The sequence below is a fragment of the Paramisgurnus dabryanus genome, chromosome 23, assembly GCF_030506205.2.
Source record: "Paramisgurnus dabryanus chromosome 23, PD_genome_1.1, whole genome shotgun sequence".
NCBI lineage: Eukaryota > Metazoa > Chordata > Actinopteri > Cypriniformes > Cobitidae > Paramisgurnus > Paramisgurnus dabryanus.
Window position 1 is genome coordinate 29,562,423 of NC_133359.1, and position 26,930 is coordinate 29,589,352.

Genomic DNA, 26,930 nt, shown 5'->3' on the forward strand with positions numbered 1-26,930 from the left:
TGGTCTGTCTCAGTTTACCCCTAAGCTGGGGTAAAGTGAGACACAAGACCACTTTTTTTAAAACAATCATATTTTCACTGCTCTTCGTCCTGAATACATTCTGGTAATTTCCATAGCTAGGAAACATCCTGAATTAATGGGAAATGTGTAAATTTGACTGATATATCATTTTAGCTCGCTTAGAGGGGAGCAAATGTAAAAAATGTCTCACTTTACCCCACTCTCCCCTATGTGTGTTTCTACAAATCAAAAGTTTAACATAATCATTTAAAGTTCAAACATCACTTACTTTTAAGTGTTCTGTATTTGTGGGGTGTTAAATGTACTTACATTAAACAACTATACATCATTAAAAAGTGTTTTGATTTAAGATTTAGTTTTTGACCTTTATTTTAATCTGAGAATCCTAGCAACAGCAATTTCTTCATTTTTGTCAGGCGTTATGAAAATGAAAAACGGTACATACCTTTAATTTGAAATATAACCCTCAGCCACGCTCATTGATAAAAATACTCCTCGGTGATCGTCATGAAAGCACTCGATAAAACAACATCCATCGGGGCTTTTAATTCAAAGTATGCATATTTGGAGAAATATTACTTCAATTTTATATGTTTACTTCAAATTTCTGCAGGGGGGGTAATATTTCACCCATTTTTATTCCAAACATGGCGATATGAGCAAGCTGGAGTCTGTAGTCATTCACACTCAGTTTGTTTCATTCATACGTGAAGCCGGAGGGCGCTAAAGTCAGAAAGTCTCAATATGAAACTTTCATAGAACAAGACGTCAGAGATCAGCTCAGCTGTCAGACGTGAACTTGAACAGTGACGTGCAACGATCGATCGCTGTTTTTATAATAACATGCAAATAAAGATGTTTTGATGTTTTAAAACCATGGAGACAATAAACACGATTAAAGCTCTACTGTGTACTTTATTGAGTTAATTCTTAACAAAAACCCATGTTTTCTTTCAAAAGTATGTGCTCATTCATGTGTAATAACTTCCACCCCACTAATCAAAGTATTCTCGTAATTGTAGAATCTGCTATTTAAAATGCATAGCGTCGAAGCGCTCTCTGGCTGAATCCATGTTGTGCCTCCATCTTTGAAATACATTCGCCGACGAGGGACATTCCTGAAATTCAAGCTCTGCCTTTCGCGCTTTCACTCTACACTCACGCTGTCCGATAGCTGAAGCCTCGGGAGGTTGCATGTGTAGGCGGTATACGTCATCAAGACAGTCTTATTTCAGAATATTAACAATTATAAAGCTGACAATTATTCTTAGTTAATTGTAAATTGATGTAATATGCGTATGACTTGCGAATGTAATGCTCAGTTAATTTAAATAAACCAGGCTTGATGACGTATCCAGCCTGTGACCTGCGTAGCTGAATCCTTCGGATTTTACAACAACCGCACACCGTGATGAACCTGCGATCTAATGCTTTGATTTGAAAGCCTGTTGAAGACATATTCTCGAGGACATTAAAACAAATCGCCAAGGATGCCAAACGGGGATTTTAAACGACAACGTGACAGGAAAAACATCAAGACCAAAGTCACTATTGGAGTTAGTTTTCCAAGATGGGGCTCAAGGCACACTGAAGTTCTCCACAGGTAATTCAGCATATTCGTTTTACATCTATACAGTCCATGTTGTAAACTTGAAGTTTTATAGTTCCTTGGCTAACTTTAGCATGATTATGCATAACACTTGTTAGTGTAAACATGCATGTGGTTTAATGTGTTCGAACAGACACACGCCGTCTCTCCGCCCATTTATGTAATCTGAGGTACTGAGATCAATGTTTTTCATCTGTTCTGACCTCTAGCACAAACACACTGTGACAGCGCTATTTTTAGCCTTTCATTGATAAAAGCGTCTGATCTGCGCGTCTTTCGTTTCATTTTACAAGCGTGTGAAAGTTGCGCGATCTTTTTTCACCAATATGAGAGAAAGCTCTTACATATACACGGACATGTAACGTTTACTTAAAACATAAGCATTGTACTTTGACATAATATTAGTTCGCGTCCATTTAAACCCGTCATGGTTGCTTTTTGTATGTGATTTTAAGCGGACATATCATGACAATCAGACTTTTTTCATGTTAAACATAAATCTGTGTGCTTTGATGGATCACAGGCAAAGGACATTGCAAATTGTTAATTTTTTCTCATTGCTTTTGCTTTGTAGCTACTGGAAGCCATGTTAACCTTGGCATGACACGGCCGGGCCACCGTACGAGTTAAAACGCTTTCCGAATGGGGGGGGCTAGAAAGTAATATTCAGTTGCTTGTCATATAGACTTTCACCGCTAGATGGGAGTAGATCTTAGACAGTGGAGCTTTAAGATTATATATGGTTTGTCTGTATTTTTAACGCTATGTCTGGTATTTTCATAACAGTACTGTATATTATAATGCTATGCTAATCGAGCAAAGCTAACAGCATAAATAGCATAAAATTGTTTATTTTCGGTTTTATTTTAAGATCCAAAGCCACATCAGATCACGCATGATTGTTTAAGCACTCGACTTTTGATGTTATAATGTGAGTTTTATTATAAATGCTTTTATTTGTCGTGTTTTGATGGTTTGCTAAGCTAACGTACTAGCTGTTCTGTAAACATCTGCTGTCTGGAGATATGATATATATGTTTCTAGGAATAATTTCGACTGGTAAAGCTTCTATAAGGTAAGTTTCTTTTTGTAAGAAAGGAATTTAATAAAAAGAAAGTGAATTGAGATGAAAGGAGGAAATAAAACACTAAATAGAATGTATGAGTAATTATTACTAATAATAATAAAATAAACATTTAGACAGCCATATCCCGGATTAAAAGTTGTTAATGACTCATCCGGATGCTTATTTAATGAGTCTATTTAAAACACGGAGCAATAGGACAATAAACTGAAAGTATGTTGTGAGATATAAATAAACAAACATTAGCTTAGCATTTTTGCTGTTTTCTCTAAATAAATTTATATGACATGGGTCTAAAAACATTTCATAAAATACAGAGTTTTAGAGGTATCATCTTCAGATTTAAAACAGAACATGGTCAGACCTGTGGCTTTATCTGCAGAGCATTTCTAGATTGCTCCAAGGCCAGTTTCATTTAGATTTTCATAACAATATTTCATACATGTTTGGTGGAATTAATAAAAAAGTATAATTTAATATTGGTTAATCATATGCAGACATGGGGACTTGTGACTTGGTGACTTGGACTCGAGTCGACTTGAGTCGCTATTTTTGTGACTTGTGACTTGACTTGACAAAAAATAAAATACTTGAGACTTGACTCGGACTTGGAAGTTAAAGACTCGGGACTTGACTTGACTTGAGACACGATGACTTGAATGACTTGAGTGTTAATCACATCATGTTTTCAGTTTAAATATAAAATATATAAATTATTTTAAAAATTAAAGTCGACCCAGCTGGAGCGCAGGCTGAGAATGGTGTTGTCATGACTGAATCACGGCACTATCATTCGCCATGCCCTCTCGTACCTTACGCACACCACGCCCACTTAGATCAGATATCAACATGTCAGCAGGAAGGGTACGGAGGGTCATCGCTTTTGGCTTCAAGATGGCAAAAGACGAACAGTGCGTTGCAAGACATGCAACATTAAAATCACAGGCAGCCAGATGGCAACCTCCAATTTTGGTCGTCATTTAAAGAGCCATTATGCCCAGTAAGTGCTTGTCAATTTGTTAATATCTTAGTTGGTAGTTAGCTAATGTAATAATAGCTGATGTAGCCCTCATCATACTGTGTTGGGGACAAATGTGGGCAAAATAATTTTGATTTATTTTTTAAAATACTTATTTTAATTTTTGAATCCTCCTTTTTAAGTTTGCCACCTGAACACACACACAGAGAAAAATTACTTGATTCTACAATGTTATGGGCGGTTCACATGTCACGTCTTTTGCACGCTCAAGTTCGTTATTTCAAATTTAGGCGCGCGAACGGAAGAGGTGCGACGCGCTCGTTTTTTCTGGGCACATGTTTGAGAGAGAGAGAGAGAGAGAGGGAGAGGGAGAGAGAGAGAGAGAGGGGAGAAATGTAACAAAGTTTAATGTTGTACGTGAACTGTGTTTGAGAGAGAGGGAGGTGTTCAGAGAGGGGTCTGTTGGATGTTAAGCTGTTATTTGTTTTATGGACTCAATGTGGAAAATTTCAAACACGGTTGGCAGAAGTGAAAAATAAATAATTTATAAAGTTACAATTTTGTTTGATTCCAAGATGTATTTACAATGCAAATCCAAATTATTGTAATTTACTGATAGTTACTTACTGTATATCTTGTCACTTTAAGATCAGATTCTGCAGGTAAAATTAAAATAATAAGGTGACTTCACTTGGACTTGACTTGACCTACTACAGGACTTGACTTGACTTGACTTGACATAGCCTGTGACTCGACTTGACTTGACTTGCCCAAGAAAAAAAATACTTGGGACTTACTTGAGACTTGAAGGTTCAGACTTGAGACTTACTTGAGACTTGCACATGTGTGACTTGGTCCCATCTCTGATCATATGTATCAAATTTGGTGGGTGTCATCACAATCATGACCCGAGGCACCATCTATTGTCTCGGTGCAGTGCCCCCAGTGGTCAAGTCATTTGAGGCTATATCTTAACATTGCTTAATCATATGTATATCAAATTTGGTGGGTGTCATCACAATCATGACCCGAGGCACCATCTATTGTTTCGGTGCAGCGCCACCAAGTGGTCTCAAGATTTGAAAAATAGCTATTTTTGCCTTAATCTACTGAAAACTTAGGTCTAAAATCAAGACAGTCATTACTGATACTTCATTCTGTGCCCTTTTTGGCTTGACCCCGCCATCGCTGCTTTGCAGCTATATTTTTACCTACAGCTTTATCTTTAGCTTCCTTTCTCTCGGATGATTGGTTCTCCGGTGGATCTTTATCCAGCAGCTTTGGCACTCGAACCCTTTTTCCCCTTGCCAACACGTTTTCAATTTCTTCTTCAGTGTCTGAAAAAAGATGACTATCAAGGAAAGATTTAGGTTTTTTCTATTACAACAGGCTTTTTTACAGTATATTAGGTGGCCCTTTTACTTATTTAATGTATTGTTTTGACATGAAGCAATGTTTTAGTATGAGGTGACGTGCTCCTGAATGCTCAGCGGGAGAGCATTGTGTTAGCAGGGTAAATGGTCATGGGTTCGAATCTAGGGAACATGCTGATAAAAATTGCATACCTTGTAATATACCGTAAGTCGTAAGTACAGTAAATGTGAACATTAACTTTACATTAACTTACCTGAGGGGGTAATTTAGTCAAACCCTGCTTAAAAGCCAGTACAAATGCATTTTTTGCGATAATTTCCTATTGTTTTTGGAGTAAACGTCAGACCGTCTGAAACGTTGTTAAATGGTCTAAGTTAAGTAAATAATGTTAGCACCTTTATAACAAACTGCAGTTGCTAAGTAACGTTAACTTCTAACTTTATATTAATGTCAATTAACGTTAACCTGGCCTCAATGACTTTTACGCGATATCTTGTCTAACACTTTATCAAATGTATACTGCTGTTGTCGACATTTCTGTTATTAAAATGAATAACGTTATATATAACATGAAAATATAAAAAAGAGACTTACCTTTCAGTAACAAAATTTATCCTGTGTTAAACTGTCCTTTTCTCATAATCCAGTAAGTGCGAGTTGTGGAGAAATCCGTTGTTTCAAAGTCTTTAATGTCTTTCACGTTAACAATATCTTTCGTTCCGTCGTCTAAATAATTTATATATGCGAACATTTCTGTCAAATTGCGCGTATACACGAATATGAACCTGCTGAGTGTAATATGAAATAACTGTTAAAAGCTTCTGTGCGCGGGAAACAGCGTGTTTAAACACCTGAGCTGAGGCGCGTGTGGCACAGGGGTTGTGATTAAAGTATCGCGAGACCAACCGGAAACAACAGGTTTTGAACCTCTCTCGCGATACTTACACGTCTGCGCATCACATCTGTATGCTGTGTGGATTCGAGACGTTACAATGTTCCTTCGAAATGTAATATCCCAAAACTTTCTCTTATATTTTCCTATTTGCTTCTTTTAATAGTATATAAATTAAATATTTTATATAACATTTTAGCCTACTAGCGTAAGACTGAAGAGTTTTTCCTTGAGGAAGCAGCATGCAGCTTCTACAAAGGGAGAATGGTAAAAAATGAAGAAAAAGCTGTCTCTGCACATTTTACACCAATATATTTCTAAACTTAGAAATTTTTTTCTTATATGTGTTTTAAAACTTTCTTTTTACACAGGACACAGGTCCACACAGGCTATGATTAACGCATAGTAGAACATAAAGGGAGAATAGTGGTGAGTAAACGTTCAAAAGAGAGAGAGAGAGAGAGAGAGAGAGAGAGAGAGAGGGGCCCTTTATGGGCTAACCTTAGGGCCTCCAACAGGTTTTGCTGATTGGCCCTTTAGGGCTTGCCCTGCACAGGAAGCCCTCACACAGCAAAATCCCCAGAGTTAAATGAACACTGCTGGATGTAGGCTATATATTGTCCCAATCTTACAAAGTGTAAAAAGTAACACTGAAGCAGAATTAAAAGCTCTGTCTGAAACCTAAAATTGCATTTTACATCTTACTTAATTACACTCATTTTCTTAACTTAGGTTTAGATGTTGACTGTTTGACTTAAAGTCACTATCATTGTGATCAGTGTTTGTTTTGGTTGAACTTGACTCTTGACTTTTACCGACTTCGTTTTTTGACTGCTATAACTTTCTGTGTTTAAAACATTTTGTTATGGCAAAGAAAATACAATAGTGCAACACTTTCCATGGTGGTGGTTTGTACATAATATCAATCATCATAAATAAAACTTTTAGACAAGATTTATTAATTTAGTTTTTGCTTGCTCGTCTGAAATATCATTTTCTGTTAATAATAAAATATAATGAAGAATCAGATTATGAATCTCAAAAATGGTGACAAAGAAAATAGTAAAAATTGTCATTAATTACTCATGCCGCTGTGCATTCTGGGAGTCCTGGATGAGATTTGTAATTTGTTGATACCCAGCATGCATTGCAGCATAAAGATTTCATTTTATTGTCACCATTGTTGCGATTCATACTCTGATTCATGATGTTTGTGTGTCTACATTTTACAGTGCTTAATTTTTAAGTGCCAGTGTATCAAAATTCTTTAGAATGGCAAACTGCCATGAGAGTGCTGGATCTTATAGTATCACAATACTAACAGAAAAGTATACTTTAGATAAGCATACCATTTATAAATACATTTTCTGGATGATGATGTTTAGGCTTTATGTAGTAACCATCATAAAATAATTGCATTGTTGTCTTTTCTTGGTCATAACAAACATGTCTTATACAGACAAAGTAATAGCATTTTTAAAAAAAAACTGAACAGTAGGAGTCAAGAGTCAAGTTTAACCAAAACAAACACTGATCACAATAATGGCGATTTCGCATGAAACAGCCAACATCTAAACTTAAGTTAAGAAAATGACTCTACAAGTAAGATGTAAAATGCAATTTAGGTCTAAAACAGAGATGGCGAAAAAGAGGATAACAGAGCTTTTACTTCTGCTTCAGTGTTACTTCTTAACACTCTGTAAGATTGGGACAATATATACATCCATCAGTGTTTATTTAACTCTGTAGATTTTGCTGTGTGAGGGCTTCCTGTGGGCTAACTGAGGGCTGCCCGTGCAGGGCCAGCGCTAAGGGGCCAACGTTTTGCCAATGAGCGAACCTTCTGGGGGCCCTAAGGCTATGGCCATATGGCCATTGAAGGCTTGCTTGCAGGGTATAGGCCAGTGTTCATTGATCCAAAACAATTTCACATTGTTTTTGTTTTGAAGAAAGGAAGAATGAAGAAAATAAAGAGTTATAAATGGTACCTGGAGCCAAATGCCAATTACCTCTTGCCAAGGACAACCAGATTTAGATCAAATCATCCCTACACTCACAGCAACACACCTGGGCCACCAGACAGTCACAACAATGCACCTGGGCCATCAAACAGTCACAACAATGCACCTGAGCCATCAGACAGTCACAACAATGCACCTGAGCCATCAGACAGTCACAACAATGCACCTGAGCCATCAGAGAGTCCCAGCAATACACTTCAGCCCTCAGATACTGACCTTTTCAATCAGCATCCTGAACTAGAGGAAAGAAACGTGCTGTATGGCAGTGTAAGAAACTGTGAAGAAAGTGAGACAAATGGCATATGTTATATGGGTGATGTACAGGTAGGAAACCTGGGTGATGTACAGGAAGGAAACCTAGTTAATGTTACTGAAGAACTTAGTGAAAAAGAAGGTGAGACAAACAGTAATGTAGAAATAATGGAAGTAGACCAAGGAAATAGTGTAAAAGATATTGAAGGGCATGAGGGAGACAGTGAAACAGAAAGTGATGGTGTATGTAGTGAAGTGGATGAAACTGAGATAGACAGTGATTATGGAGAACATGATGATGAAGATGAAGAAAGACAGCCATGTGCAGATGATACTGGTCCAAAATTTGATGTAGACCTAAATGTTCCAATATGCAGATTTCTTACACTGACAAAGGCTGAACTCCTACTGCTACTCATAACATTCACACTAAAGCACAATTTAGCATTTACAGCACTGCTTGACCTGTTGAATCTGATCAACTTTGTTTTCTCCAGCATTGTGTTACCAGACAGTAAGCATATGCTTAGTAAGATATTCAAACATTTCAGTAAAAAAACAGAGCTTCATTTCCTCTGTTCATTCTGTCAGTCTTATCTAGGCAGTCACAAAAAAGACAGTCAGAGGAAACACTTCGTTTGTTCAAACTGTCATAGATCAAACCGTACCCAACATCTAAAGAGTCAAAGTTACTTTGTAACATTACCAGTTGACTTACAGGTTCAGTCACTACTTGAAAATGAGAAATTTAAAGATTCACTCAATTTCAGATTTACAAGAGCAACATCGGAGAATGTACTAAAAGACATTTACGATGGGGACATGTACAGAGAGCTGTCACGCCCAGGTGGCATTCTGGAAAGAAATGATAACCTTTCATATGTGTTTAATTCTGATGGAAGTCCCTTATACAAAGCCTCAGGCACATCAATTTGGCCAATACAACTGGCTATAAACGAAATCTCCCCCGTTGATCGTAGAAAACACATGATACTTGCTGGTCTGTGGCATGGGAAAGGAGAGCCAAGGATGGATATTTTCCTACACAAATTTGTTGAGCAAGCCAAGAAACTGGTCACCGATGGTGTAATGTGGTGGGACAAGGTCGCAAAATCGTGGATGAAAAGTAGGATTGTAGGGCTGTGTTGTTGTGTTGATTCTGTTGCTAGACCTCTGATGCAAAACACCACCCAGTTTAATGGGTATCATGGTTGTGGGTTTTGTTACCATCCAGGAGCATACATTTCTGGAGCAATCAGATACCCTGTAAGTGAAGAGCAACATGCTGACAGAAATGCAGCAGAAATGATCCATGACATGGAGGAGGCTGTAAGAGGTGGACAATCTGTCTGAGGGGTTAAAGGCCTATCCCCATTAGTCAATTTACCTTATTTTGATGTGGTTTCTGGATTTGTGCCAGATTATATGCATTGTGTTCTACTTGGTGTGACTAAACAACTGTCAAAAATGTGGCTGGAAGAATATGGCAGTGAATTTTACATTGGCTCCCCAGACAATCAGCGTGTAGTGAATGCACGGTTGTCTAAAATAAAGCCCCCTCAATATATTTCCAGACTTCCAAGGGATCTCAGTGAAAGAAAGTATTGGAAAGCTGCTGAGTGGAGAGCTTGGCTTCTTTTTTATGCAATACCTTGCTTGAAAAATGTTCTGCCATCAAAATATCTTTGCCATTTTTCGCTACTAGTACAAGCTGTTTACTTACTTTTGGGTGACAGCATTTCTACAGAGGATGTCAATGCATCCGACCTACTACTACTTGAGTTTGTTTTTCGCTTCCAGATGTTGTATGGAGAAAAGGCTATGACATTTAATGTCCACTTACTAAATCATTTGGCAGTAAGTGTAAAAAATTGGGGACCTCTGTGGGCACACTCAGCCTTTAACTTTGAAAATGGAAATGGGAAGCTTGTAAAACTTGTAAAAAGTGCAAAGGGAGCACCACTGCAAATTGTTAACAAGTTTACTATGAGTAAAACTCTTCCAATATTAGCCAGCACAGAAACAATCAGTGAGAGCACAAGCCAGTTTTGCAGAGATTTGACAGAAATGGACAGACTAAGGTATTCTCATACAGTTGGTTATACTTGCTTACTTGGATCTGTTGTAATTGCTTCACTCAGTCCTGAGGAGGAGAATGCTTTGAGGCAAATTATTCCAAATGTATCTACTGGTGTAGAGTGTAACATCTATAGCCGCCTCATTGTCAACTCTCAAGTCATTCACTCAATAGATTACTTACGACCAGCCAGGTCAAATGACACTGTGGTGTGCCTGAAAAATGGAACATTTGGCATTGTGAGCAAGATCTTAACTTTGTGTACTGATGATTCAGAGAAATGCATAGTGTTGTTAAAGGAAATCTGTCCTGTTGATGTGCCCCTTTTGCAGAATGGGAGATCAAGGGTTTTTCTTCCCCACATTTTGGTGTGCTCTTCTGATTGCAGTCACACACAAGCAATTCTGCCAACTGAAATAGTAAAGAAATGCTTGCACATAAACTTCACAAATGAAAGCTACATCTGCATGTTTCCAAACATAAATTATATTTAATTTAATTGAAAATGTCAATTTTAAGACAATCCTTAACTATAGAGGAGTGTAAGGGTATTACACAAATATGATATTGTTTTCTGATCTTACATGTTTAAAACTATTAAAGGGTGTAATATGGTATTTTGCTTTGATAGATGTATAACTTGTGAGTTTGTTTATTATAAAAAAGTGTGACGATGCACACAAACAAATGTAATTCTGTTCTTACACATGTATAACATTTAGAACGTTCTGCTTAAATATGAAGTAGCATGAAGGCTTGTGTTATCTATATTATTATACTGTATTTTACTGTATTGTAACATATTAAAAGTTGCCTGTTTATTCTGCATGTTTTATGTTTTGACCTATGGCTATATATACATATATTATATATGGTGGGGACATGGACCAGCTTGGGTGTGCTGGCGGGGACCTGGTCAAGCTGGTGGACCAGCTTGCTGAGCTGGTGGACCAGCTTGCTGAGCTGGTGGACCAGCTTGCTGAGCTGGTGGGGACCTGGTCGAGCTGGTGGACCAGCTTGCTGAGCTGGTGGGGACCTGTTCGAGCTGGTGGACCAGCTTGGCTGAGCTGGTGGACCAGCTAATGACCAGCTTGGACCAGCTAATGTCCAGCTTGGACCAGCTAATGACCAGCTTGGACCAGCTGATGACCAGCTTGGACCAGCTAATGACCAGCTTGGACCAGCTTAAACCAGCTACCAGCTTAAGCTGGTATTAGCTGTTTTTTCCAGCAGGGAGTAAAATCAAAATCAGTGTATTTGAGCCACAAAATGTGAGAACCATATATTCTGGTGGTGGCCATGACAGAAGGTACTTAGGAGGTACTTTGCCTCTCTGAAAAGCCATTTGTGAGAAGGCATGAAAGCTCCTAAATAATCTACGATTGACACCTGAGAAAACAAAAACTTGCATTATGAGCCTTTTGGGCAGGAATTTGAGAGGAAAGTAATTTTTCTGTAGGTTTTTATAAGATTTTTTATAGGTTTTATTGAAATATACTACAGAAAAGTGCAACCAGGTTTTTGGGTACAAATACTATAGTAAATCATGGTAAATTTAGTAAGGATGTAACGATACTTCACAGTATGATATTTCGCAAAAAAAAAAAAAAATGCGTGGTGTGTATCGTGGCATGATGGAGAAATTAATACGATATGCTGTTTTATTTTATTCATTGACTGGTCAACACATGACCTACTCTGGCCAGCGTCACCTGTGCTTCACAGCAGTCACACAGACATCGCTTGAATCTGCAGCTTGAACTAAAGGTCAGCAACATGAATTCGATAGAAACAGAAATTGATATAGAGCATGCCCTGTCATCTTTTAAGTCCGACGTCTGGCAGCATTTCGGTTTTCCTGTCACTCGACAGGAATCTGAAGGTAATAAGGAATCTTAATCAGTCACACTGATGCGTTCATGCACAAATCCATGTCCCTGTCCTTTGTGCATTCATCCGCAAGCAACCGCATAGAAAAGTCCAGGTGATGCCATGCGAATGAGTTACCTTATGCAAACATATTAAAATTAGTGTACGTTACCTAAATAATAATAATGATGATCTTATTTTGACTCGATCATTATTGGCTCCTGTGGACATCAGAAATGTTTTGTGCAAAGCAGAGAAAGGGAAGCAGAAAGAAGAGATGATGAGTTTAAGGGAGGTAAGACAAATTATATACTCACCCAGCCAGGTCTCAAACATTAGAGGAAAATTTTCAGGAAAACCTTTGTCAGGTCTATAGAATTGCATTGTTGCTGAGAAAACCAACACATGTATGTGTTATACTGTTCTGCATTTTCAGATATAAAATTAATATTTAGTTCACTAGCTCTAGGATACAGTTGGCAGTAACAATGACTGAGATTATTTTAGTAGAGGTGAGCTGGGCACAAAATAACGCGGGTTAATTGTAACAGCTACTTTACATATTTATACATGTCAGAGGAATCTGTGCTTTTAGTCATTTTCTCTTACTGTCAGAAGAGGATCCCCTGTGAATTTGTAAAAAGTTTTGATGTGTTTTGGTTAAGATATTGACCATAGACGGTTTTGTAGGCATAAAAGTACATTTCTCTGTGTTAGTTTTTTTTTCCGATTTCTGAGTTGGGTGTGTAAGTGACCAAATCCAACCTTATATTATTTTAATAGTAATAGTAACTGAATAGTAACTGTCTTGTTACCTACAGCATAACACCATTTTTAAACATGTTAGCAACTCTTAACTGATAGCTGGGATTGAAAAATGTTTAAACAGCAGGGTTAGTTGTAGATCTTCGCCACCTAGTGAAGATCGCCACCTAGTGAATTCCATAGTGGAAATATGAATTGGGGGAAAACATTTATCAGGGAAGCGTTTTCTCTTAATCGACAAGATAACTCAATAATGCTTATTGACATTTATCTCTGGATATCGCCAATAATTGTGCAATTGTTTAAAAAAATTAAAAATATGATTAAAAACTTTGGTTTTTATTTTCATAAATCAGTACGCAGCAATAGTGGCACAGTAATACTTAAGCTATGTAATGCGGTCTGAATCGTGGGTTTACCGGGGTATTTTTTCACAGCTTAATACGTGTTTTAAACCAGTCAGATTGAAGGACCAGAACTGCCTGTTTTATTATATATTTTTTCTAATTATGCTATTATCTCCATTTTTAACCCTCTGGGGTCCGACCATTTTAGGGCACTGGCAGAGGTTCTGACATGCTCTTACATTTGGGCTTTTTTCAGTTGCTTTAAAAGAAACATAATAATGGCAAGTGTTTCATAACACTGCGTTCAGTACAATTTGGGCTACAATATTATATGAGCTACATGTATGTACATGTTTGTATTTTTGAGAGAAAAATGTTTATGCGTGGTTTTTAAAAAAGCTACATTTTTAAGTCACTGATATAAGTCCACAAAACTCAACATGTTTTAACAAGACTTTTCTAAACAGAATCTAGTAGTCTAAAGCTTTTTCTTTAAAATTATGTGAAAATCATTCTGCCTACTCATTCACATAAAACAATATTTTGATTTAGAAATTGAAAGACATTTTTTGTTTAGAGGGGCTGTATGCGAGAAGGATTGATTGACAACAGAGCAAACATAGACTTGCATAATGAGCTGCATAGTGAGCCTTTCGGCATGAATGTGAGAGGGAACTACAGTAAGGAATGTGAGGACAAATGTATACATGTTCCCTTTCAATACGGTTCACTTCGCATTGCGTCAGTTGCTGACTCTATGGGGGGAAACTCCTGTTTACTCCATGATTGAAGCCTATTGGTTAACGTCTGTAAAATGTACAGACCTATGGCGTTTGAGCCCGTGAAAAGGGCGGGACTATGCCCTATAATAATCCGAAAAAGGGCGCCATGAACTCATTTGAATTCTCCTTCAGCGCTAACCTCTCGCTGTTCCGAAGAAAAAGAAGCCTTACTCGCCGTCGACATAAGCCCTGCAGCGGAATCCAGGCCTAGCGTCTTCCCCTGCCGCTTTCCGGCTGAGAACCGAAGATAGCAGAATCCAGGTCTAGCGTCTTCCCCTGCCGCTTTCCGGCTGAGAACCGAAGCCTTCGCTTGCCATGGTAAGAGCCCTGTGCAGCGGACACATAAGAGGTCTCCCCTGCGGCCTTCCGGTAAGATCAATATTTTTAATACAAAGCTATAAGCTAAAAGAGCAGGCGCTGTTGTAATAGCGTCCTGCACAGCGGCTCGAGTGAGCCTTTCTGCCCCTATGAATTTCCTCCGGCTTCTTTAGAGTTAGCGCGCGAACAGAGTTAGTTTTACAGCTCCTTGCCTCTAGTGCAGCTATTTAGTGTTCAACGATCACAGAGCTTTACGCCCCTCACCTCCTGGAGCGGCGTGATCTCATTCGTATGCTCAATAGGGCGAACACGCCGCTATTGTAGCACTAAGAACACTTATTATAAGAGCCTATCCGGCCTGGGTCTGTCTCACTTTGGTAGAGCTCACAATGTTTGTCTGCCCTGTCATTTCTCTCTGGCTTAGACGGAATCAGAGGCAGAACGAATTTGTTTGATAATATGCTGAGGCCGGAACACCTCCCTTTATTCAGTCCCGTCCTATATCAGTGCGCTGAATATTGGTAAATTTCTTATATACCACGGATTTTCTACCCTTTTAATAAACGGCAAAACCGCGGGCCTCACGGCAGACTTCCTCTCTACGTGATGGGTTCAGTCTGACATCAAACCACCTAGACATACTGCTCTGCTCTGTAAGCCGCTCTGGTCACCGTCGCTACAGAGGTCGTGCACCTGAACGGCAGACTGGTCTCACTTGCAGCATAGCTGCGTCGACAGAGAACAGACTGTCTGGGAGAAAAAGGGTTAAGTCGTGCCTCAGCTTGACTGCCCTGATATATTTTTGTGTGCTCTGTATATCCAAAAACATTCACATGTATTACTGTCGGTTATGCGATCTCACTGTGGCGAACAGTATTGAATTCTTCTCTTAGTTTGAATTGACACCCCACGGCTGTACGGTGTCTCTAAACACTTTTTTGCCTTACCAGCAAGCAGTCAATATACGCACTCACGGCCCGCCGTCCATAATTGTATGGACGCTCGCCGTCAAACCTTTGGCGATCCATTCCCGGGACACCGGGCTGGATTCTAAACAATAATTCAGACGCTTTCTCGCTGAAATTCGCTCGCAGCCCACCTCAGTTTTCTGCTACGTTACTAACAGTGCAAGAGAGCACGGTCTTACGCCTGTTATTTTCTCTTCCTAGAGAGACGGCAGCCTCAGACCTTTTCACGGCTCCAAGCGTTTTGAATCGCGTCCTCTCCGGATGGCCACTCAAAAGGCTTACAGCCTGACGTTACAGTTTATGACGTTTTTCGGCCAGATGGCTGGATGGTTTATATCAGTGGATCCGAAGACGCTCACACCTCGCTCCGCTCCAATATTCTGAAAAATTAAGGGTAATATCAACCTCCAAGTGAGTTTGCTGCCCGCCACAATGAGTTTCGTGTTATGACGCTCTGAAGCGTGCTTATCACTAAAGCGCGCTCACAGTCAGACGGGCGGTATCTCGTTTAAGGCGGGCTCACGTACCCCCTCCTAACTAGTCCCAAGAAAGCTAAATATTGTGGCACTCTGTTCACAAGACCACTTCAGTTTGACTAAGCAAGGTCCCGCCCCGAGCTGCGGTCGGGACGCTTATGCTTTAAGTTACACATGGCTGCATGAAGTGCTATCGATAAGAGCTCGCCCAGCACCTGCTGTGGGTTGGACACGCCTTGCGACGGCAATCAGCCTTCGGCGCGTGGAACGCTCGTTTTCTCAATCACCTCTCGTACTGTACATGCAGTTCATTTAAGGGAGTGATTTTAGCACTACAGCACTCTCGACCGCGTTATCCGTGATTAACAAACTACGGTGGTTTCATTTTCACCGAGCCAGGCTGAAAATAAGCTCATTGCATCGCCTTTAAAAGCTATGTTCAATCAGAGTGATACGCATCTCGTGCTTTAACCACCATGGTGCAGACTGCTTTATGACATGATAACACGAGCAGCTAGGACCCCTTTAACGAGGCGTCCTTATGCAAAGTCTGGTCTGTCCCTGTCCGGTGACGGCAAAATGTCTAAAACCCGCGAATTGTGGTGTAGAACACTTTTCTCCTCTATTTAAATCTTCTATTTAAATCATAAGCGTGTCATTTCTCAGATGCGGACTGTGCCCGAGGCGCAGTGCTCTGGAACTTTCCAAGGTCCTGAATGACAGATAGGTCTGACATACATCAGACGATCAGCTGTTTGTTTGCTTCACAGATCTCTCACTAGAGCACCTGTCAACACAGGTTATCTAAGGATCGTTGAAGTTATCACCTCCCTTGACAAATAATGTTTACTCGTGGTTAAACGTACTCCATGTTTGGATTAGCTTTACCTAGGGCAAAGTCTTAGAGGTTTTTCATTTTTACTTTGTGACACGGCCGGCTGGTCCTCGCCGTCCACGTTGTCAATTTTACAGCTTCAACATCCCTGCCTTGCGCGCTACTGGGGTTTGTTGCATTAAAAGGTGCGCCCGTAAGCTCACCCGTATGCACGATATATTATGCGTCCACCGTGCGCTTAGAAGCTCACCTATGCACGCTATAAGATTTCGGTATACACTAAAGGTGCGCTTGGAGAAGCTCACCTGTATACACGGCTGTGTTATCCATTTGTGACACATGCACACTATTGTTGTTCATCTGTGTACGTTCACAGTGTGTTGGGTACCCACCGTTACGTTCATCAATCATATCTATACACATTCACGGCGCGTTCTGTGCACTGATTTATCTATATGCATTCACGGTGCACTGTGGGGTTCACCTGTGTGCGCACAATTTATTATCAGGACACATTTACGGCGCGCTTGGGAAGCTCACCGACCTGTGCACTATAATATTACCTATATGCATCCCCGATGCGCTCGAGGGCTTATCTGGGTTCACACTATTGTGTTATCTGTATAATCCCACGCTATGAACCGTTCTGTCGCACATTATAGTCAGATCGGCCGTTCATGAGCTTCTCAGATCACTCACTAAGTATGCCTGTTACTGATAGTGGCTATTTAGATGGATTGTTGAAGCCATCGCACTGGCTCACGCCCCCCCCTCAATGAGCTATGTCCTATATGTTAGAGCCCACTCTGCGCGAGTTTGGCTTCATCATGGACTTGGTCTACAGGGGTATCTATTTTTGATATCTGCAACACAGCTGGCTGGTCTTCGCCGTTTACGTTTGTCAGATTTTACAGCTTAGATGTCCCTGCCCTATGAGCGCAGGTTCTCTCGGCTTAATCATGCACGCTCATGCATTTTATGTGTACACCGCGGTGCGCACAGCGAGCTCACCAACGTGACTCTGAGCTTACTTAAATCTCGCACACCCGCGGCGTGCTTTGTGATCTCGCCGTCTTGTGCTATGTTATGTGCTTCCCGGTGCGTTTAAAACCCCACCGTATGCGCGTTAAAATTTTATATGGTGCTTACACTTTTGCTTAAAAGTTGTGAATATGCCAGAAATAGGGCCACACGCAGTGTCTCTCCGGTAAGGCATTTCAGTCCGTTGTGTATGCAAGGCGTGATGGGATTACGTTCCCCCATAGCGTCAGCAACTGACGCAATGCGAAGTGAACCGTATTGAAAGGGAACGCTTAGGTTACTCTTGTAACCCCAGTTCCCTGAAATAACGGGAATGAGCATTGCGTAGCTGGCGGTGCTACAAACGCCTACGCAGCGAGCTTCATTCGGCTACGAGCTTCAGTCAAATGTTAATGAGTTCATGGCGCCCTTTTTCAGACTATTATAGGGCATAGTCCCGCTCTTTTCACGGGCTCGAATGCCATAGGTCTGTAAATTTTACAGACGTTAACCAATAGGCTTCAATCGCGGAGTAAACAGGAGTTTCCCCCCATAGCGTCAGCAACTGACGCAATGATCGTTCCCATTATTTCAGGGAACCGGGGTTACTTGAGTAACCTAAGTGTTTCTTTGAGGTTTATTAAGAAGTTAACAATATGATCAAAAAAGAAATGAAGGTCAGTAGGACATTTTCAGTTTATTTGGAAACAAACCCTATTCAAAACTTAACTTGTATGAACTAAGAAACTGATTCACAACAGAGCTGCTCATGTGGCTCATGTTACCATATAACACATGTCCAAAAAGTGTGAATATGTTTTTCCACTTCATAGTTTTGTACTGATGAGAGGGATGCAGACCTGTAAGAGAGTCATAAGTTGTCCACAGAAATACCCTTACATACATAACTGATGGGCAGTGTTGAGGAAAGTTACTTTTAAAAGTAATGCATTACAATCAGAGGTGGGTAGAGTACCCAAAATCTGTACTCAAGTAAAAGTACAAGTACTCATACAAAAAATTTACTCAAGTAAAAGTAAAATTATCAAATCTAATTATTTACTTGAGTAAGAGTAAAAAAGTATTAGATGAAAAATCTACTCAAGTACTCAAGTACTTCCGATCTGATGGAAAAGAAGCGTAAAAACACTGAATTTCAGACTACTTGGAGGGTTTTTACAAACCTCTCCTTGAAAGTCTCATTGTTCTGCTTATATACTGCTTATAAACCTAAGTTAAAGTAAAGCAGCCTATCTCAGTCCTGCAACATCACATAACGTGTCATTAAAAAAATTTGACAGTTAACTGTGTCTTTATTTTCACGTTCACAACACAATCTTGGCAGCATCTGCCTTTAAAGAGCACCAATTATGCTAATAAATTAGCACGTTAGCACGTTATTGTAATATCCCATAGTACATACATGTTATTAAAACTTGAACTAATGCACTGTGAGTCTTATAAATTGCTTACATACCTCACCGATTTCTGCATGTCTGGAAAACGCTCGGTTTAGTTCCTGTCTCCGCCTCCCAAAATGTCTAGTGTATTCGGATTGGTCAGATGACTACTCAACTGTTATTGGTCAACTGGGTTCGGCGTGTGTTTGAAAGGTTACGCCCCTGACTACGCGTGGATTTTCCGGTTCTGACTGAGAGTCACAGGCAACGTAAACAAGCGCTATATTTCTCTATAAACGATGGTGTCTGTACTGCCTTACCACTTCAAGCTCGATCCAGAGAGTTCAGACGGCCGTTACGATGTAAACGATCTCTGTCAATGAACGCGATTGGATTTAACTTTTTTAGGTGTCCTTAGCTCTGCCAGAATGCTAAACGAAGACGAAAATGTGTTGCAAAGACATCCAAAAGGTAATTATAACGTACTACATTACTTTGCAAACTATATGGAAACACCAAATGTAGCACATAGAAGGTTTTATTTGAAATGATTATAAAGCTATTTCACTTATTAACATTATTTTACTATAGTAAACTTTATTATAAAAGACCGCTTACATACTATATTACTGTGCAAACTATATGGAAACACCAAATGTAGCACATAGAAAGTATTTGTTGAAATGATTATAAAACTATTTCACTTATTTACATTATTTTACTATTGTAAACTTTATTATAAAAGACTGTTACATACTATATTACTGTGCAAACTATATGGAAACACCAAATGTAGCACAAAGAAAGTATTAATTGAAATGAATGTTCTACATTATTTCACTATGGTAAAGTTTATTATGAAAAACTGCTTACTTATAAGTGCTATGTTTTTACTTATTAGGTTTTAAGGAGAATGCAACAGGTTCCAGGGCCTCTTACCTGCGTGATTCATCATCCAGGTTTTGCACAAATTGTCTAAATCCCTACACACAGAACATTTATTGTACCGACTATAAGCCTTTGAGGTGCAGGACTAGAGTAAGTTTTATTACATTTTTTAAACCAATAACACTAAAGTATCATTATAGTAACAAAGTACCCAAAAGAACAAAAGATGCAACTTTAAAGAAAATATAATAGTCAGTCAAAAGTTTTTTTTACTTATTACAAATATATATTTAAATGTTAAACAATATACAAATAAACATACTTTAGTAACCATATTGTGCTCTTGTTTCAAAAATTGTTCAATTCATTTCTTACAGCTATCTATTCAGATAAATGGCATATCAAAGCTTTGTCAGCTGGTGCTATCTAAGACGACACTATAAGGTTATCATCCTGTCGTGTGTTGTTCTCCAGATACGCTTGGAGCTTCCTGATCAGATCAGTCACAATTTTGGCTTTCGACGACCCCTGCACTGAAGATGGCATGCAATCACGTCCTCCTTTGAAGGTCTCTCAAACTGTGATGCCAGGTCCATTGGAATCGGGGTTTCTTTCAGCTTATCTTCAAATACCTCATCAAACACAAGCCTGATCACATCCTCCACATAACTGTACAAATATTGCAGTCAATAAATCTTTTGTTTTGATAATTTATTTCCCTGCTTCATACATTAAGTTTTTAATTATGAATGTATTTGAAATAAAACATTACTGCTTACGGTATGTCATTTGTGTTTTGGGAACATAGCCTTGTACTTTCCCTCTCCTGCTTTTGTTACGGCTTGGTGACATTGTAATGGATGGCTGCAAGGTACAAATACCTGTAAAATATAAACAAGCAATTAATTTATTGTAAAAGTAAATACTACTTTATTTAACACAGTTACTAAAATACTTAAATACCTGCACAGCATTCCAATAAATGAGAAAATCAATTTTTTTGCTGCAAATCTGAAATCTCAGGCTACGGACGGCAAAGGCATCCACTGATGATGATGATGGAAACATTGTGAAACGATGCTACTGCCTGGGTTCCTATTATTATGCAGAGAAAAAAAACTTTGTCATCATCAGTTATACATCTAAGACTGGTAGTGGTTTCACTAGGTAAATACATAATATGTGTTAAACACCTTTGCTCCTCATATGCCAGTCTGACTCCTTGTACTGTGTGTTATGATGTTGCATGTTTGCATACAGTGTAGAAGGATGTGTACAGCTGCGAATCTAGGATATAGACAAATAAAACAAACATGTATTCAGTCAAAAAGAAATATTATAACAATAGAGTACAACGACTATAACTCGTTAGACTATTCATTAAAACGTAAATGTATTACATGTTACATGGCCCAACATTAGCAACACACATTACGTGTTTACTTCGTTTCAAAATCTAAGAAAGCTTCAAGTAAATACAACAGTAAAATACATATAACTTTAAACAAATCATCTGTACTTAGAGTTTCTTGAGTTTGATCATGAGAACAAATTTTACCGGTAACAGTTTAGCTGGCATTTGTATTTGTATTTATCTTAGCAACTTAGCAAGTTTGTAAACATGTCTAAACCAACATCGATAAAAAAACGAAAGCCTGCATAATTCAACATACACGTGTGTAAATATGGTACGTTGTTTATGAAATACAGTATTACAACACAAAACAATTAGCTTGCAAGCTTAGCTCTACACGCACATTATGTTAATCTCCGGTTACCGGTTACGTAATGTACAGTAAAAGGCAAATAATAAACATGAATACTTACAGTCTGTGATCCAGAAGTGCACAGTAATCCAACTTTCAAGAGGAGACGTCGCGCAAATCCAGCTTCGGTTCATGAGAAGCAGTTATTGTGAAAACTCCGTGAACAACTTCTGACTGGATTTTTCCGGAACCGTATTAAACATGATGTCCTCTGTAGAAGTCCATAAAGTGCTATTTTGCCCTCGCATCTAAAGAGACAGCGTCTACTCGAGAGATTTAATCGCTTAAACAATGAAACAAGAGTTTGCAAACAGAGTCAACAGGGACTCCCAACCTCCACCATTTTAGCTCTCTTCTGACTCGGCGCTCCCCACCCCACCCTCGTCTTTGAGGGCGTACCCAAGCAAAGCAGAGAGGGCTGAACTATGATAATGTTGGTCTTATCTACGTCACTAATCCCAGGAAGTAAACTGTTGCCTACAATCCGAGTGTTTTTTGTAGTCCTCGAACGTTAGAGACGATAACTCGCGTCATCGTTTTCTTTGAGGTATGTACTTTTTGAATATCGTTAGCATGTACTAATGCACACTTACACACAAAAGGATGTTTAAAAACGTGTATCCCATAATAGGTGCTCTTTAAACAAGCTAACAGTAAACAAAAAAGAATGTGTGTGTCTGTTTATTATCATGTTTTTATATGAATAGGTTATTTTCATTGCCATTAAATGATGTTTTATATAAACAAGGTTTGGGAGGAGCTGATCAGTCAATGAACACGGCTGGCTCTCAATCACTAATCAATGAACACGGCTGGCTCTCGATCATTAAGCAATGAACACAGCTGTTTATCAATCACTAACTTAGTAGCAGCTCTATAAATAATCAAGACTCCTTACCCTCATTCTCCGGAATTATCGCAAGATGTCCAGACAATTAAACGTAGCACAGGAAATGCACCGTACAGCACAGGATTCTCCCGGGCCTTCCAAAAGCGGTCGGGATGTTTCAATCGAGCCCGAGGCCTCCCCACAGGCCGGGTGATCTTCCCGCACTGTTGAACGAACCCCGAGGAGAAAAAGACCATCTCCTCGCACCCCGCAGAGGCGCTCCCCACCATCACCGGCTTCTTCATACGCTTCTGCGTCTCCAGGAATCCCCGACATCAAGAAATGGACCGTCCTAGGCCTCAAACTAGCTCTTGAAAACGCAGATATTCCATTTTCTCGTAAGCAAACAAAGGCGCAACTGTTCAGCCTCCTCCGCGATAGCCGGAGGGCTACTCAACCCCCGCAAACAGCCGTGTCAGCGAGCTCTGACTCCTCGTCTTCACAAGCACGGAGTACACCGTACTCCCGAAAGACACCGGGGAAAACACAAAGGTCTCAAAGACGCCGCATGAAGCCATCGGCTAGCCTGGGCCGCCCGCCGATGTCTCCAGCAGCCAGCCCACAAGCGAGGAAGCCAGCAAGCCAGCCAGACAGCGCGAACATGCTTCCGCTCACAGCAACGGCTTCGCTCCTCCCACTGCCATTTCATTCTCCCGGCCAATGGCCTGCTGCCCCTCCGTCTATCTGTCAAATTTCTGCACAAATTTCTTCTCGCATTCTAAGTTTGGCCGAATTCACTATTGCTTTTTCACGGTATTTAGAAGTAATCTGCACAACTTACCCACATAGGAGACGCGAGCTCAGCGATTAACTCACAATAATTGCGGAGCTCGCTTTATCACACGGAGGATCTCATTTTTACACTTACCACCGTTTATTTTCCGCCAAATGCGCCATTCGCATCGCTCAGTGGAACCAGTGTCCCTATTGGGGGGCACTGGACACTGAGATTCACAGCAGAGTTTTTCTCGGGGTCCAAAACATCACGTGTGCAGTTTGCCGTTCGGTAGCTCACAACACAATTTCGTGCCCCCTAGTCAATCACAATATTCCACCAGTCACGGATTCAACTCACTTTAGATCCACCAGCTACGTTCCGCACCTAGCAAACCAGCAAAGCCCACTCCCTCACATAAGTTCCACCGGACAACGCCAATCCGCTGCAGGAGACGTATGTCACAATTTCAACAGCGGGAAATGCACCAGGAACCACTGCCGTTACACCCATGTCTGCAGCTACTGTGGAGGAGCACACGCTCTCATCATTTGTCCCATCAAAAACTCAAATAAAAATCATATAACTATTTATCGACTCCTGTCAATATTTCCTGTTTATCCACAGAGTTAGCATCATCCCAACGCTAATTTCACCAGCTACCTCTTGAACGGCCTCTCGCAGGGTTTCAACCCCGGCGTATTAGCTTCGCCCACCTTAAACATGATCTGTCCAAATTTGCAGTCAGTGCTCGTTGAACCCGAAACCGTCGACTTGTTAATTCACAAAGAGGTCAATGAGGAATTCATCTTGGGCCCCTTTTACGCCCCTCCTTTCAGTATATTTCGCGTGAGTCCAATTGGAGTAGCCACCAGGAAATTTTCTGGAAAAAAGTGCCTCATTTTTGACCTTTCTTCACCACACTCTTCTCCTTTCCCTAGCATTAACAGCCTGATTCTGCTCGAAGAATTTTCATTGAATTACCACGACATTGATCAAGCTATCACTCTCATTAAAAATGCTGGGATGGCAAAAGTAGATATTACATCAGCATTCAAAATCATGCCCATCCACCCTGATATTTGGCACCTGTTTGGCATATGCTGGCGCAATAAATTCTACTTTTCCGTCCGATTAACTTTCGGGTGTAGAAGCAGCCCCAAAATATTTGACATGCTGTCAGAGGCCATTTGCTGGATTCTTTCCAATAACTACGCAATTCCCCACGTCGTACATCTTTTAGATGATTTTTTAATCATATCTCCTCCAGATAATCTCCCAGCCGCCCATCTCTTGACAGTGCAGGGAGTTTTTCAGAAGCTCGGAATTCCGCTCGCTCAGGAAAAAAACGCCGGTCCAGACACTTCCATTGAATTTTTGGGAATCATTTTAGATTCTAAAAAATTCCAAGCGTCGCTACCCAAGGAAAAAAATCGTCAGGATCATCTCAGTAGCTTCCAACCTGCTCGACAACCCATCTTGCTCCAAACGCGAGTTACTCTCAGACCTCGGCTATTTCAATTTCGCAATGCGTATAATTCCCCAGGGACGCCCTTTCATCTCACATCTCATTTCTCTCTCGACAACCGTAAATACACTTGAAGGTCTCATATCCCTAGACGAGCCATGTCTTAACGAGCTCAGCCTATGGGTAAGATTCCTAAAGCAGTGGAATGGCATTTCTTTCTTTTATGAAAGCATGATTTCTCATCCCACGGACATTCAATTATACACCGACGCCGCCCCGTCCATCGGTTTCGGTGGCTATTACAGAGGCCGCTGGTTCGTGTCAACATGGCCCAATCAACTTTCTGATCTCTTAGAGACCCTGTCGTCATCTGCGCTGTTTGAGTTATACCCCATAGTAGTCGCTGCCTTTTTGTGGGGGAAAGAATGGACCTCAACCAGCATCGTCATACACTGCGACAGCCAGGCAGCCGTACAATGCATCAACAAAGGTCGCTCTCATTCCCTCACATTAATGCCTTTACTAAGACGTCTAATATGGACCGCAGCATGTGATCAATTTTTGATCTCGGCCACATACATCCCCAGCCGTAACAATACAATAGCAGACTCTCTCTCTCGATTTGCTTTCCAGAAATTCAGGCAGCTGGCACCAGAAGCGGACCTCCACCCAACACCAGTGCCTCCTTATATTCAACACTAATATTCCCATAAATCATCCACTCAAAGACCTTCTTAATACCTCTCTAGGTAACAGACTCCAAGCGGTCTCCCCAGGGAACTCTTCAAACCTATTTGACAGCTCAGAGAAGCTGCAGAGTTTTCATCAATTACACCAGATCACAGCCCTACCGCAACAAGATTCCATCTCAAATTACAACTACTGTCGCAGCGCGACCACTTTTTCAGAAGCCCAAGCTTTTATTTTACACTCTGCCGCAGCAGATGCCTTTTTCAAGCCAGTATCGCAGCAGCGACCGCCCCCGCAGGGGCCCGTGCTTCTTTTATGCTCTGCCGCAGCAGTCGACTTCCGAAGCCAGTATCGCAGCTGCAACCGCCCCCGCAGGGGCCCGTGCTTCTTTCACATGCTCTGCCAATAAAACCTTCCATTTCCAACTCAGGCCAGTATCGCAGCAGCGACCGCCCACGCAGGGGCCCGTGCCTTTTCCTCGATCTGCCGCAGCAGATTATTTCAACCTCGAAGGCCGTATCGCAGCCGTGACCGCCCCCGCAGGGGCCAGTGCTTCCTTCACATTTTCTGCCCAGCAGAATTTATGCATCTATTGCTGCCTAAGCAGTACTGCTCCCTCTGGAGTTTCTTCTTCCCCAACTACCTCATGTCTGGCTCCTCTAGAGCTCAGCCCATCTCAGGGCACAAACTGCTTCTTTCGCTCCCCTGGAGTCCTACCTTGCTCCTTACAGCACTACCTCACCTACTACCTTTAAAACTTCCCGCTCTACTTCAGAGCACAATTTTCTCCTATCCCTACATATTGGCAGCAGCAGAATTTGCTCCCCCGGAGCCCCCTATATTCTTCAAACTACAGCCTTTGGGTCCAGGCCTCTGCCCCACCTCATACTATCCTTCTCAACCTCTTCACAACACTTCTCAACAGTGCCCGCTCTCCAGAGCTGCCTTTTTCAATTCTACCCTCTACTTCAGCATATTTCCCAATGAGGGCCAGCACCTCGCCTTCTCAAGCCAGCCTTCTTTGGGGAATTGTTGTTCAGGCGGCTGTCCTGCACCACCTGCTCTTTTTGGGGATAACCCGGGTCAGGGCACGCCCCAGGCCCGGGGCTCCTTCCCCGGTCAAGGGACGAACGTTCCGAACTCGGGGGGTATTTCCCAAGCTCGGAACCTTCGCCCCGGGACAGCACGCCACTCACGCATATTAGCAGTCCCACTTTATTGTCAGTGAGGCGAACTCGTAAAATGATGTTTTATATAAACAAGGTTTGGGAGGAGCTGATCAGTCAATGAACATGGCTGGCTCTCGATCATTAATCAATGAACACGGCTGGCTCTAAATCACTAATCAATGAACACGGCTGGCTCTCGATCATTAAGCAATGAACACAGCTGTTTATCAATCACTAACTTAGTAGCAGCTCTATA

At 40.8% G+C, this 26,930-nt stretch overlaps 1 protein-coding gene and 1 long non-coding RNA gene across 6 annotated transcripts in view; one reads left to right on the plus strand and one right to left on the minus strand.

Moving 5' to 3' along the window:
• Positions 1-26,930, plus strand: part of LOC135780875 (ethanolamine kinase 1) — a 155,330-nt gene that overhangs the window by 75,151 nt on the left and 53,249 nt on the right. The gene's annotated exons all lie outside the window — the stretch shown is intronic.
• LOC135780877 (uncharacterized) lies at positions 20,507-21,980 on the minus strand. Of its 2 annotated transcripts, XR_010545012.2 has the most exons (5): positions 21,805-21,980; positions 21,171-21,264; positions 20,941-21,072; positions 20,757-20,858; positions 20,507-20,646 (listed from the first exon to the last, which is right to left on the minus strand). It is a non-coding gene; the product is annotated as an uncharacterized lncRNA (long non-coding RNA). The 2 variants fall into 2 exon arrangements; XR_012335804.1 differs by lacking the exon at positions 20,507-20,646 and having other exon boundaries at positions 20,723-20,858; positions 21,805-21,974.